Consider the following 14193-nt stretch of genomic DNA (forward strand, 5'->3'; position numbering starts at 1 on the left):
CGATAGGATGATATCTCAAAGACTCTGCCAGAGAAGGTGTTACAATCAGGTACAATCATTATGTTTAAGAGGTATGTGGACAGACACTTCAATGGACATGGCTAGGAAGTAAACAGACTCAATGTAGAAGTACCATATAGCCTACAGTATAATAAGGGACTACTTTATGTTTTAGTAACACGTCGTTGAACGCACTATTAGGCGCATATTGAGCATGCGCTATTAGATGTGTATTGATCTGTATGTGTGTGCCAAGTTCAGTTTCTGCCAGTAAAGAACTATAAACCTTAGCTCCCGTCTCCAGCGTTTTTGTTAATAGCATTGTTGTGTAACCCGGCCACATACATAATAAATTAGTGATGAGCTTAATGAACCTACATCGTATTGGAATGCTGTGCTTTAATTGATAATGACACTCGTTAGAAAAGCACAAGGAGCAGGAGAAGGAGGCAGAGCGAGGCCACGAGTCTGAAAGGAAGCGGGAGCACAGCCGGGGTCGGGAGACCACGAGACACAGTCGGAGTCGCAGCACGTTCTGCCGAGACCACAGCCAGTGCTGACCCCCAGGGGCTGAGGGTCTGCCTGCCCCAGAAGGGAGATAAAAAGGAGCGACACACACATCTAGACGGAGTGCATCCGTGGCGCTAGCAAAAAGGACATGTGAGTCAAAAAGAAAACAAGGGGAAAACGGCGCTAAATTAACATAACAAAGATGGCAATGCTTGGAACCATTACAGCATTTGATAGTGGCATTGAAGACTGGGCAACTTACATTGAGAAAGTGGAGTTATATTGTGAGGCTAACGGTGTTAATGATGAAAAGAAAGCCAGCACCTTACTCCGTGTTATGGGAGCAAAAACATACAGGCTGCTACGGAGCTTGTTAACCCCTGAAAAGCCAGCTGACAAAACGTTCAAGCAAATAGTAAACACTCTCCAACAGCATTTAAACCCCAAATCACTGGTCATTGCTGAAAGATTTAAATTTCACAAACAGAATCAGAGCAAAAGTGAAAGCATTTCTTAATATTGTGCTGAATTGCACAAATTATCAGAACATTGTCAATTTGGAGCTGGTCTATTGGACGCATTGAGGGATGGGTTAGTGTGTGGCATGCACTGTGAAACCACACAGAAGAAGCTCCTGGGTGAAAAAGACCTTACATCAGAGAAGGTGCTGAACATTGCAATATCAACAGAAACATCAGCACAGGGTGCTTCAGAGATACAACAAAAATCTCTGGAATATGCTACAAATAAAATGTCACTGAACAGAAATGAAGGAAAGAAATGTTACCATTGTGGGAACAGGTCACATGACCCTGAGGACTGTTGCTTTAAAGACAAAGAATGCAGAAACTCTGGCAAACGGGGCCACACTGGCAGAGTATGCAAAGCTAGTAAACAGCAGAAAAAGGACAAAATACAGAGAAACAAGAAACCCCAGAAAGGAAAATACAACAATGTACACAAAATGAAAGAAAGCAGTTCTGATGAAAATGACTCAGACGAAAGTGAATTGTCTTGTCTGCAACTTCGCAGTGTGGAAGAGACAGATGATTGAAGAGTAATAAGGATCACTCCACAAGTGGCAGTCGTGAGACTGAAAAATGGAGTTGGACACAGGCTCAGCTTTAACAGTGATCTCTGTGCACGACTACAAATGACTATTTTCTCACAAACCTCTGAAACTAACTAAACTACTGCTAAAGACTTGGGACAGAAAGTGCGTCCCAAAGGTAAAATTAAAGTGACAGTGACCTACGGAGACAAAACACAGCAGCTGAACCTCTATGTACTGAAAACTGGAGGACCACTGTTGCTGGGACGGGAATGGCTCAGGAAAATCCAATTGGATTGGCACACCATCAAGGCACTAGGTGTGTCAACAAAGGAGGCCAGCTCGGCGGGAAGGATGTCTGAAGCTCTCCTCTCACCCATTTCCAACTATTACAATGACAAGGAGGAGCTAGACAGCATCGACGATGAGGACGAACTCAGTATCCATGGCCGCAACTGAGATGAAGATACAGAGGATGCAAGGGAGACAGATATTGCCAATAAGCAGGATGATGAAGACTACCTGGAAGTAAAAGAGCAGATGTACCAGGAGAAATTGACATCTCTCAAAAGACAGCTACTGCAGTTACAGGGAGGCACTTTGCAGGAGTATCAGAAAAGGATGAAGAAACTACAAACGTTTGTAGATCAACAATACAGGAAAGAATATGAAATGCAGAGCTTTTTTTGCAACTGGAGACAGAACAAGTGGAAAGGAATTGTATTAAAGAGAAGAAAGCAGCAGTGAAGGAATTTGAAGATAAAAAGATTGAGTTAGAAGAAAAGAAAAAAAGATGATTGAGAATGAGAGGCTAACAATGGAACTCACAGGAGATTCTATGAAGGTAAGGCCAACAATGACTAGGAAACTAAGGAGGAGACCGAACGACCCTGTTCCAATTACAGACAAAAGATGACAACCTGCACCTGTGCAGTTAAATTACTTGTTCACAGATGAACAGATAATGGAAGATCTGCGAACTCTCAATAAGCTTAAATCTCTGGAAAGACCAGCATCTCCATCTTCTCCTGAGCATCTTCCCAGCACTCCTGCTGAATCACCAGCACAAAGATATGAAGCACGAATAGAAGATGGAAAGTTATATTACAATTAGAGATGGTATCATAAAGGTCAGGCTATCTATTTGGAATCTAAGGAGAATACGAAGATTGGCTGTGTAATTAGCTCAGTTGGAGCAAATGAGATATGGGTAAGGAAGACAAGTGATAGCACAAAGATGCGTATATGTCTAGGACAGCCGCACAGAGGAGCCTTCATTATACAGAGGTGATCTGCTGACTAGAACTCCTAGCAAGTTGGAGGCTCACATCTTCTTAACTCCCTATGCTCAGAGGTCAACTTTTCATGACTTTTATATGGAAATCTGTATTAAAACAAACAAGTTTATTGGCAGACGTTACCCGGAGAGTTAGAGAAGACCGACCCCCCCCCCCCCCGCCGAGACTTGAGTTATAAATCAGTCTTAGACCAAAAGTTAACAAAAAAGGCTTGTTATAATTTGATATTATTATGTTACTTTGTTATAGTTTGATACAAGGAGTAATTGATAAGTTCATGGCCTAGGGGAGAAGGAGTCAGTTTTAGAAAACCTAGCACATTTATTTTTCAACATACTGTAGTTGAATAACTCATCTCCTTCTACCTTAGGCCACAAACATATCAAACACTCCTGATGAGTTATTAACTGATGAGTTATTAACTTCAAACTTTCTGCATAATCACTCAGAGTTGAACTGCATGTGCATACAGGAGATTAGTGTGCAAACTTAAAGCACACGGTATTGGGGGTAAGGTATTGATGTGGATAGAGAATTGGTTGGCAGACAGGAAGCAAAGAGTGGGAACAAACGGGACCTTTTCAGAATGGCAGGCGGTGACTAGTGGGGTACCGCAAGGCTCAGTGCTGGGACCCCAATTGTTTACAACATATATTAATGACTTGGATGAGGGAATTAAATTCCAAGTTTGCAGATGACACGAAGCTGGGCGGCAGTGTTAGCTGTGAGGAGGATGCTAAGAGGATGCAGGGTGACTTGGATAGGTTAGGTGAGTGGGCAAATTCATGGCAGATGCAATTTAATGTGGATAAATGTGAGGTTATACACTTCATTGGCAAAAATAGGAAAACAGATTATTATCTGAATGGTGGCCGATTAGGAAAAGAGGAGCTACAACGAGACCTGGGTGTCATTGTACTCCAGTCATTGAAAGTGGGCGTGCAGGTACAGCAGGCGGTGAAAAAGGCGAATGGTATGCTGGCATTTATAGCGAGAGGATTCGAGTACAGGAGCAGGGAGGTACTACTGCAGTTGTACAAGGCCTTGGTGAGACCACACCTGGAGTATTGTGTGCAGTTTTGGTCCCCTAATCTGAGGAAAGACATCCTTGCCATAGAGGGAGTACAAAGAAGGTTCACCAGATTGATTCCTGGGATGGCAGGACTTTCATATGTTGAAAGACTGGATGAACTAGGCTTATACTCGTTGGAACTTAGAAGATTGAGGGGGGATCTGATTGAAACGTATAAAATCCTAAAGGGATTGGACAGGCTAGATGCAGGAAGATTGTTCCCGATGTTGGGGAAGTCCAGAATGAGGGGTCACAGTTTGAGGATAAAGGGGAAGCCTTTTAGGACCGAAATTAGGAAAACTTCTTCATACAGAGAGTGGTGAATCTGTGGAATTCTCTGCCACAAGAAGCAGTTGAGGCCAGTTCATTGGCTATATTTAAGAGGAAGTTAGATATGGCCCTTGTGGCTAAAGGGATCAGGGGGTATGGAGGGAAGGCTGGTACAGGGTTCTGAGTTGGATGATCAGCCATGATCATGCTGAATGGCCTACTCCTGCACCTATTTTCTATGTTTCTATGTAATGAGAGCTGTATAACTCATCTCCTTCCACCTTAGGCCATGAACTTATCAATCACCCCTCGTATTATTAAGTTACTAAGTAAACAAATGGTAGGCGTTTGTATGTTAAGGGTAAACATATTTGTTTAGCATAATGCCCCAGTATAAAAAACAGTTGATACACTATTAAAATAAAAGGGGAGGAGTGTACCGTATAGCTTACAGTATAATAAGGGACTACCTTATGTTTTAGTAACACGTCGTTGCATGCGCTATTAGGCACGTATTGATCTTTATGTGTGTGCTGAGTTCAGTTTCTGCCAGTAAAGAACCATGAAACTTAGCTCCCGTCTCCAGCGTTCTTATTAATAGCATTGTTGTGTAACCCGGCCACACACACAAAAGTAGACAACCAGGATTAAAGTAGAGGGGCATAAGGCTTAGCATGCAGTGATGGGCCAAAGGGCCTGTTTTGTGCTATACTTTCCTGTAATTTCCCTTTGGGAGTTCTGCTTTTGAACCGTCTGAATGACCCGGCACTTTTGTGGTACTGTATTCTGAAAGATTTGCGAACTGGAATCTTGAGAATGCAGGTAAGGCCATGACCCTTGCTGGGCCAAATTGAAATTTTGGGCTGGTTTGAAACTTCTCCAGGCCAGATTGAAGTGGCGGGGATGTGGGTGAAAAACAAGCCAATGTTTAACGGATTTAAGCACCAAGCCAGATTTGAAAGATTAATGCACAAGGCCGAAGGTGGGGGACGAACTGGTGTTCAACTCACTACTCCATGAGGCTTTGCTCAGCTCAGCACTGAAATGATTCTGTAATTGTGGCCTGTAGCCCCTGGGATGCGTCAGCTCTGAACTGGCTCTGTGGCTGTGGCTGTGGCTTGCAGTCATTGGGCTCCTGGACCAGCTGCAGCTCTGAACTGGCGCTGAGGCTGTGGACCCACTTTTAGGGACTCTGCGGTTTATGCTCTGCTGATGATTTGTTTTAGTATTGTTTGCACGATTTGTTCTTTTTTTGCACATGGGGAGTTTGACAGTCTTTGTGGTGTGTGGTTTTTCATGGTCCTTTTATGTTTCTTTGTTCTGTGGCTGCCTACAAAAAGATGAATCTCAAGGTTGTATATGGTCTACATACTTAGTAAATGTACTTTGAACTTTGAGGTAATGTTGCAGCTACATAGGACTCTGGTCAGACCCCACTTGGAGTACTGTTCTCAGTTTTGGTTGCCTCACTACAGGAAGGATGTGGAAACTATAGAAAGGGTACAGAGGAGATTTACAAGGATGTTGCCTGGATTGGGGAGCATGCCTTATGAGAACAGGTTGAGTAAACTCGGCCTTTTCTCCTGGGAGCAACGGAGGATGAGAGGTGACCTGATAGAGGTGTATAAGATGATGAGAGGCATTGATCGTGTGGATAGTCAGAGGCATTTTCCCCAGGCTGAAACAGCTAGCACAAGAGGGCATAGTTTTAACGTGCTTGGAAGTAGGTACAGAGGAGATGTTAGGGGTAAGTTTTTTACACAGAGAGTGGTGAGTGCGTGGAATGGACTGCCAGTGGCGGTTGTGGAGGCAGAAAAGATCGGGTCTTTTAAGAGACTCCTGGATGGCTACATGGAGCTTAGTAAAACAGAGGGCTAAGGGTAAAGCCTAAGTAGTTCTAAAGTAGGGACAGGTTCAGCATAGCTTTGTGGGCCGAAGGGCCTGTATTATGCTGTAGGTTTTCTATGTTTCTAACTTTGAACAAATCAATGCAGTGGAGATTTACAGGGATGTTGTCAGCACTGTTCCCTCTAAGATGCACGGGTAAATGGCTGCCGGTAACTGAAATACTGCCACACACGTAGCCCTTGTTGCCGCACAGCTGGAGATTTCTCTTATATAATGTCAATAGAATTTTAAAATTACGTTAATATAATTTTGAAATACTCTGTAATTAATTATGTGTTAATGAATATAATCCATAAATTTTCTAAATAATAAACATACCACAACCTTTGAAATATTTTAGAGCTTCAATGTATTTACACGATCAGTGTTTCGTTACCACACTTTTGCAAATTGTAACAATAAACACAGAATGGAAGTTGGTAGCTCATTGTTAATGAACTGCCAGCCTGCTGAGTGCCAATGCCATCTAGTCAAAACATTTTATTTTTCCCATTGAGCCCCTTAGTTGCCTTGATGGCCTGATGCCATTTACCTGGGTTGTGAGTTGTGGTCTGTATGTGTTTGATGTGAAAAATTCTATATTCTGACTTTCTGGGTAAGCAATCTGTCAAAAAAATCATTATCTAATAAGAATTTTTTAATTAAAGTAAATGTATGCGTATTACAAAAAATAATTAAAGTGCCATGCAGTTTTCAAGCAATGTCAAAATTTCCTGCTCAAAGCAATGGTTGGCCTGTGTCACTGTAAAAAGAATTAGAGGGAACGTTGGTTGTCAGAACTCCACAAGCTGACTTTTGAAGAGTGGTTGAGGAGGTGGGGACTTTATTCCTTGCAGTGTAGGAGACTGAGAGGTGACCTTACAGAGGTGTATAAAATCATGAGGGGCATAAATGCAATGAATGCACACAGTCTTTTCCCTCAGGACTGGGAAATTCAGAACTAGAGGGCTTGGGTTTAAGGTGGGAGGGGGTAACCTTTATCCCAGAGGATGGACAGTGTATGGAAATTCAGAACTGGAGGGTACAGGTTTAAGGTGAGAGGGGGCAGGGGTGCAGTGCGACTGGATCTCACCGGAGTGCCGCTCCAGCAACTCTGTAAACAAAAGTCAAAATAAACAAGCGGGGAGTTTAACAGCGGCCGCATATTAAATAGAGGGAACTTTACGGAAGCAGGGGTTGGGGAGTGGGGTTGGTAGCTGGTGGGGAAAATACCATTAATAACATTAGGATAGGATATGTGATCGTTTTTTTCCTGGAGTTGTGACTGTTTTTAATTTAGGTATTTGTGAAATTGGTCCTCGCCCAACCCGTTGTTTTCCCAGCATACCCTGCTGTAGCCTCCCGCCATTTCACAGATCCTCAGTCTCTCCCCATCCGAGGGACGACTGTACAAGTGTGAGCATTTTTCCGCTCTTTCCAATGAGTACCATTGGATTCCAGCTAGGAGCTATTTTAAGCAAGGAAATAACATCGAAACCTGAGGTTAAAAGTCAAAAATAATGAAAGAAAAATTCACTGCTCGCTTATCTTCGGCCTGATTTTGATGAAATGTTCAAGGTAACCATCCAAAATCCTCTTCTACACCTGGATAAAGTGAATTTAGTTTTTTTTTACAAGCCGAATGGGGGAAAAAAAAAACATTTCTAGGCTATAAGCTAGCTTTACATCATTTCAACTATCATTACTAGCAGGTCAACCCCTTGGCCGAGCTGCACCAACTATAGTTGATTGGAAAGAGGCTCGTTTTCTCTTTGTGTTGATAGGAAAAAGAGTAATTTAGTGAGGCAAAGAATGAGACGAAATGCATTTCCAAGCCTCCCAAATGGTTGCTCTCCTCCCCTGTTAACATTTGTCACTTCTGAAATACGATATTTTTTATTCATATAGATACAGTAATAATTTATGTAAAGATTCAAGCTTCTTTAACTTTTTATATATTTAAAGACTAAACAGGATCTGTATAGGTCTAACCATGTAATGCCCGACATACGAGGATATTGTGAGTATCGACACTCACAAGTACACTTCTTGTCCAACCATTTCTGCGGGAGAAACGGTATGAGGCGGAGTTGCCAACCTACCGCTTTTGATACTAATATTCACCAATATTCATGGCTTTAGCAATAGATCATTAGACGTTCTTTTTTCATACTTGATTATTTGGTTCCAATTTAGGTAGCTATAAGTGTGAAAAGCTTATTTGCTGTGTTTCTGTTATTTTTATACCTGCTTAGGGACACTGCTCAGCACTGCGGGCCCTGCTGTCTGCTCTGACTCCGTCGTATTAGTAAGGCTACATCTGTGGTGGTCCATGGATTACTCGCTAATACAGAAGTAAATTTTTCTCACTAACAACCTTATGGCTTCTAAGCAAACAACGTTAACTTCTTTCTTTCGTAAACAAGCTGAGTGTAACAAGAATAACGTACAAGAGATTGATAACAGTAAAAGTGACAAAAGCTGTGTTTCACCAGCTTCTAGTTCAAATTTTCTAACCGGGTCCAAATGCAGTTCTGAAAGTAATGGTCCTTCGAAGTCAGGCTTGTATCCCTGTTCAGGTGTTTGGACTGAAGAAATGTGGAAGAAAAAGAAGGAAACCTATCCCTGGTTAGACTTCAAGGATGATAAGGGGAAGGAAAGGGAATGTTGACTCAGACCATGAGAAGCCTGTGTTGGGCATTTTCATGCCTTACAAGGCACAGATTGGAAGTCTGTGTGGGGCGCCACTCCTCACACAGACATTTGAGCAATGTGTGATTAAGGACACAAATTTGCTGCCACAGCCGAGGCTCAAACCAGCGACCTTAAGATCACTAGACGAACGCCTTAACCACTTGGCCACATGCCCAACACGTGGATGATAAACTTGGGTGTAAAGTATGTGCAACTGCAAACAAAAGCAAGCTGACACTTTTCACTTCTAAGGGTTTGAGGCTGTCAAGTGAATGGTAGATGTACCAAGTATCCCATTATGGAGCCAATCGAAGTACACGCTTGAAGTCTCTCAGAAAAAAAAATTGTTGATCACAAACTATCAAAAGCTCACACCGCTGCTCTAAGTGTTGAAAATATAGCTAGTGAAGATTCTCTTGGAAAAGTATGTGACACCATGAATGCTTCGCATCTGAAGGCAACTTGTTCAATTTTTCGTTCTGCATATTATTTAACTCAGAATGACAGACCATACTCTGATCACTTTGGCTTATTGGAACTTCAAAAAATTAACGGTATTGACATTGGAATTGGACTGCATTCCCGCACTAGTGCTACAGAGGTAATTAATCACATAGCCATTAATATGAAAAAGAAAATTTGCCAGCATATCAAGCAGATAAATGGCAAATTTTCAGTTCTCATTGATGAATCAACAAGCCTGAGCATTAAGACCGCCCTAATAGTTTATTTGAAATGTGAAAGTGATCAGGAAGGTGATCCCCATTTTATGTCTTTAGATCTAATTGAACTGCCTGATCAGAAAGCTGCAACTATTGCTAAGCATCTATTGAACTGTCTCAATAACCATGGGTTTGATGACTCTTACTTGAAACAGAACCTTGTAGCATTTACTAGTGACGGCGCGAGCGTAATGCTTGGTGTCAAATCTGGCGTTGCTACAATTTTCAAGGAACAATACCCTGATGTGATAATTTGGCACCATCTTAATCACAGATTAGAACTTGCAGTAGGTGATTTTGGTGAGAGAAGTTCATGGAATAAATCATTTTCAATCATTTATGGACAAATTGCACTATTTACAGTAGATCACCTCCAAATCAAAAGGAACTGTCTGAATGTGACTCTCAACTAGAACAACAAATTTGCAAAGTAGGCCATGTTCTGGGCATCAGGTGGGTAGCTAGCTCAGTTTGAACAGTTTCAGCAGTGTGGCAAAATTATGAAGCACTGTGTTTTCATTTTGAAAAAGCAATGAAGGATGAAACAAGATCTGGGAGTGACAGAAAAACCTATGAGGGTCTGTTGAAAAGACTCTTCAGAACAGTTCCTATTGGACTTAGCTCTAATGTATGACACGTTGCATGAACTTGGTTTACTGTCAGAGTGTTTACAGAAACGCACTATTTTTTATGCAAACAAACTGATCCAACGAAGCATAAGATCACTGCATGGACTGAAAGAGCAACCTGGTACAACAACTCTAGAAGCTCAAGAGGTTGTTGAAAAGGGGAAGTTTGGAGAAATTACCTTAACAAGCAACAACAAAATTGTCTCCATTAATTATCTACAGTTTCTTACTAGTCTTATAAACAATTTGCAGTACCGTATGTTCACGGCAACATCCTTGAAAGGTTCTCAAACTTCTAAACCTTGAAGTATGTATAAATCCCTGCTAAATGAAATGTGTGTCCTCAATAAAGATAACTGGCCTGCTGAAATGCTGCCTAATTATGGATAAGCTGCAATATCATCTCTCTGTAAGAGGTTTAAACTTTCTTCTTCCTCTGTAATAAATGCCTTCAGAGATTATGGGGAGGATCATGGACACCGCATCCCCCAAGATTTACGCCCATTACTGAGCTGTTCACAAGTTATTCTTATTAATACTGCTGAGTGTGAGAGAGGATTCAGTCGTATTGGTGGCATCCATTAGTCTTGCGAGACCATGGATCTGCGCCTGGAAAGTCTCTGTGCCATTGCAGTGAGGCGACGCTGGAGTGTCCTCTACAGGGCGCAGGCCTGGGCAAGGTTGTATGGAAGACCGGCAGTTGTCCATGCAGCAAATCTCCCCTCTCCACGACACCAATGTTGCCCAAGGGAAGGGCAAGGGCTGATACAGCTTGGCACCAGTGTTGTTGCAGGAGTTGCCAGAACGAGGTTGAAGGCAACGTCAGACTGCCTTAGGGACTCCAGCTCCGGATTTGTCCTCAGGGTTTACTCCCAAAGCCTTTCCTATGAGTGGGTATGGCTGCAAGGCAGCGGAGGTTTGAAATCAGAGTTTCCATCTCTTAGGTGGACTGCCTTCCCAGGCTGACGAGCTCCATCTACCCGAAGCACTGGTTTTAAGGCACCAGGACCCGCCTTCGCCCCTCCTCCTGTCAGTAGAAACAGTTCCGCCGGGCTTAGAGGCTAAGCCACACGAGAAGGCCAGGAGTTGGACTTAGTTGTCAGAGGCTATTTGAGGCGCATGCCGTGAGGAGCACTTTAGGTAGTGGGAGCTTGTCTCCACTACCACTCCTCGGCTTGACAACCTTGGAACCATGATTTTTTTTTAATCAAATACGATATATTTTATTTGTATAGATACTATAATTTATGAAAAGATTATTATTTCGATCAAAAGTTTACCTGTGAGAGTCGATACTCACAATATCCTCTCACGTCGGGTATTACATGGTTAGACCAATACAGATCCTGTTTAGTCTTTAAATATATAAAAAGTTAAAGAAGCTTGAATCTTTACAAAAATTATTACCTTATCTATACGACTAAAAATATCGTATTCAGTCACATGAACTTGGTAATAACAACAACATGCTCACGGATTCTCATAGATCATGTATCATCTCTTATGTTTGTTAAACTACACGGACCTCCTCTAGTTCAGCGGAATCCTGAGCCATGTGTCACATCATGGCTGCAGTACCACAGGTCAGCAGATAATACCAGGACAAGAGTTGCTTCAGACCTTTGAACACATATTATGCCTGACCCTTTGCGGAAGTTATTGGGAAACTTTTCATTGGTGGCATTTGGTAAGTAGGAAATTACTTTTAAATTGGTAAAATACATGATTACTGTCTTTTCTTTACTTGATAATTATATTTTATAATTAATGACTGCAACCGTGCAATATTTTGTCATATTATTAAATTAAGTATTATATGTTTTATTGTACCAGTTTTACACTGGAGTGTAGTGATAGGCTATAATCTTGTTAATGTATTAACTATCACTATATTTCTGTGGAGCTCGGGAATTCATATATTTCTTTCATCTTGGTTTAGCGCTCGATATTATATGAAGTCCTATATTTATATATATAGTCACACCCAGTTTGTGTACCTGTTCATTACATGAATGGGGCAAGGAAGTTGTCCAGTACATGAAATGAAATGAGCAGGTACGCAAATTGGGTGTGACATATGAAGGGTGATTGATAAGTTCGTGGCTTAAGGTGGAAGGAGTCAATTTTAGAAAACCTAGCAATTTTCAATTATCTGAAACAGAAATACCATAAAAGTTATTAACTTCAAACTTTCTGTATAATCACTCAAAGAGTTGAACTGCACATGCATGTAATGAGAGAGGTTTCACCTTAGGCCACGAACTTATCAATCACCCCTGGTACAGCTCCAACACCTAAAAAAGATGGCAAAAAGGTTACCCTGAAAGGGGGTAACCTCGCATTAGGGTTTATCCCAGTGGATGGACAGTGTATGGAAATCCAGAACTACAGGGCTTGGGTTTAAAGTGAGAGGGGGTAAATTTATCCCAGAGGATGGGCAGTGTATGGAAATTCGGAACTAGAGGGCTTGGGTTAAAGGTGAGAGGGGGTATCCTTTATCCCAGAGGATGAACAGTGTATGGAAGAACTGCCAGAGGAAGTGGTTGAAGCAGCTACATTAACAACATTTAAAAGGCACTCGGACAGGTCCTGAAGAAGGGTGTCAGCCCAAAATGTCAACTGTTTATTCATTTCTATAGATGCCGCCTGACCAGCTGAGTTCCTCCAGCATCTGGTGTGTGTTGAATTGGAGAGGTACATGGATAGGAAAGGGTTAGAGTGACATGGGTCAAACATAGGCTGATGGAACAAGCTTAGATTTTGGTTGTCATGGACTAGATGGGCTGAAGGGCCTGTTTTGTGCTGTATGACACTGTCTGTCACTCCTAATGCAGTTCCGTGTTTTTCCGCCTCTCCCTGTACAGTCTCTGCGCCCAGTCCATTTCCAAAAACTTTCAGTATTTGCTGCACTCTGGATAATTTTATCTCTCATCCTCCAACCCCTCTCTCCTCTCTCCTTTACCCTCTTCCCTCTATCCCTCACACTCTCCCCTCTGTCCAACATTCTCCCCCTCCCCTCTCTCCTCCACCTTCCGCCCTCTCTCCCTCGAACTCTCCCCTGTCCCCACACTTTCCTTCTCTCCTCTCTCCCTTTCCAGCATGCTCCCCCTCTCCCCACTCTGCCTTCTCCTCTTCCCCTCTCCCTCCGACTCTCCTCTCTCCCCACTCTCTGTCCATATCTCTATCCCGCTCTCTCCTCCCTCTCCCTTCTCTCTCCTCTCTCCCCCACTTTCTCACACCCAGTGTCTCCACTCTCTTCACCTTCTCCCCCTCAATCTCTCTCCCTACGAGTCTTGTCTCCAACAGGCGGCAGCAACACGTGGTCCCGTGCTGCCCCCTGGTGTCGGCAGTCAGAATTATCAGTGAGTCCGCAGCAAAGTTAATGTGAACTGAGTTTTTAAAAATAATACACTATGTGCTTTTTCAGTGACAGGCTTGGATGACCAGGATTTGTTGGCATCATTAATAATACTGAAGATTGAAGCCTGGAGTTGATCAGAAGTCTGGAATCCTCATGACCAAAATCCTGGGTCGATGAGTCTGATGTCCACTGCGGATCTCAAGGCTCGTTGAATTTGAATTTGCTAGATCACAGAGACCTGCCCAAGGATTGGAAATCTGTCTGCATGTATGAATAGAACAACAAGAGATTCTGCAGATGCTGGAATCCAGAGTAACACACACAAAATATTGGAGGAACTCAGCAGGTTAGGCAATATCCATGGATGGGGATGGATGCGAATAAACATTTATTCCAGACTGTAAAAAATAGGGACAAGCTCTCCTCTACAATCACTCTGAGCACCGGTGCCCCACAAGGCTGTGTACTCAGCCCCCTGCTGTATTCACCGTACACACATGACTGTGTAGCCAAGTTTCCATTGAACTCAATATATAAGTTTGCTGATGACACAACAATTGTAGGTCGTATCTCGGGTAATGATGAGTTTGAGTACAGAGAGGAAATTAAGAACCTGGTGGCATGGTGCGAAGACAATAACCTATCCCTCAACGTCAGCAAGACTAAGGAATTGGTTGTTGACTTCAGAAGGAGTAGCGG

The sequence above is a fragment of the Mobula birostris genome, chromosome 4 (genome assembly GCF_030028105.1).
Source record: "Mobula birostris isolate sMobBir1 chromosome 4, sMobBir1.hap1, whole genome shotgun sequence".
NCBI classification, from domain to species: domain Eukaryota; kingdom Metazoa; phylum Chordata; class Chondrichthyes; order Myliobatiformes; family Myliobatidae; genus Mobula; species Mobula birostris.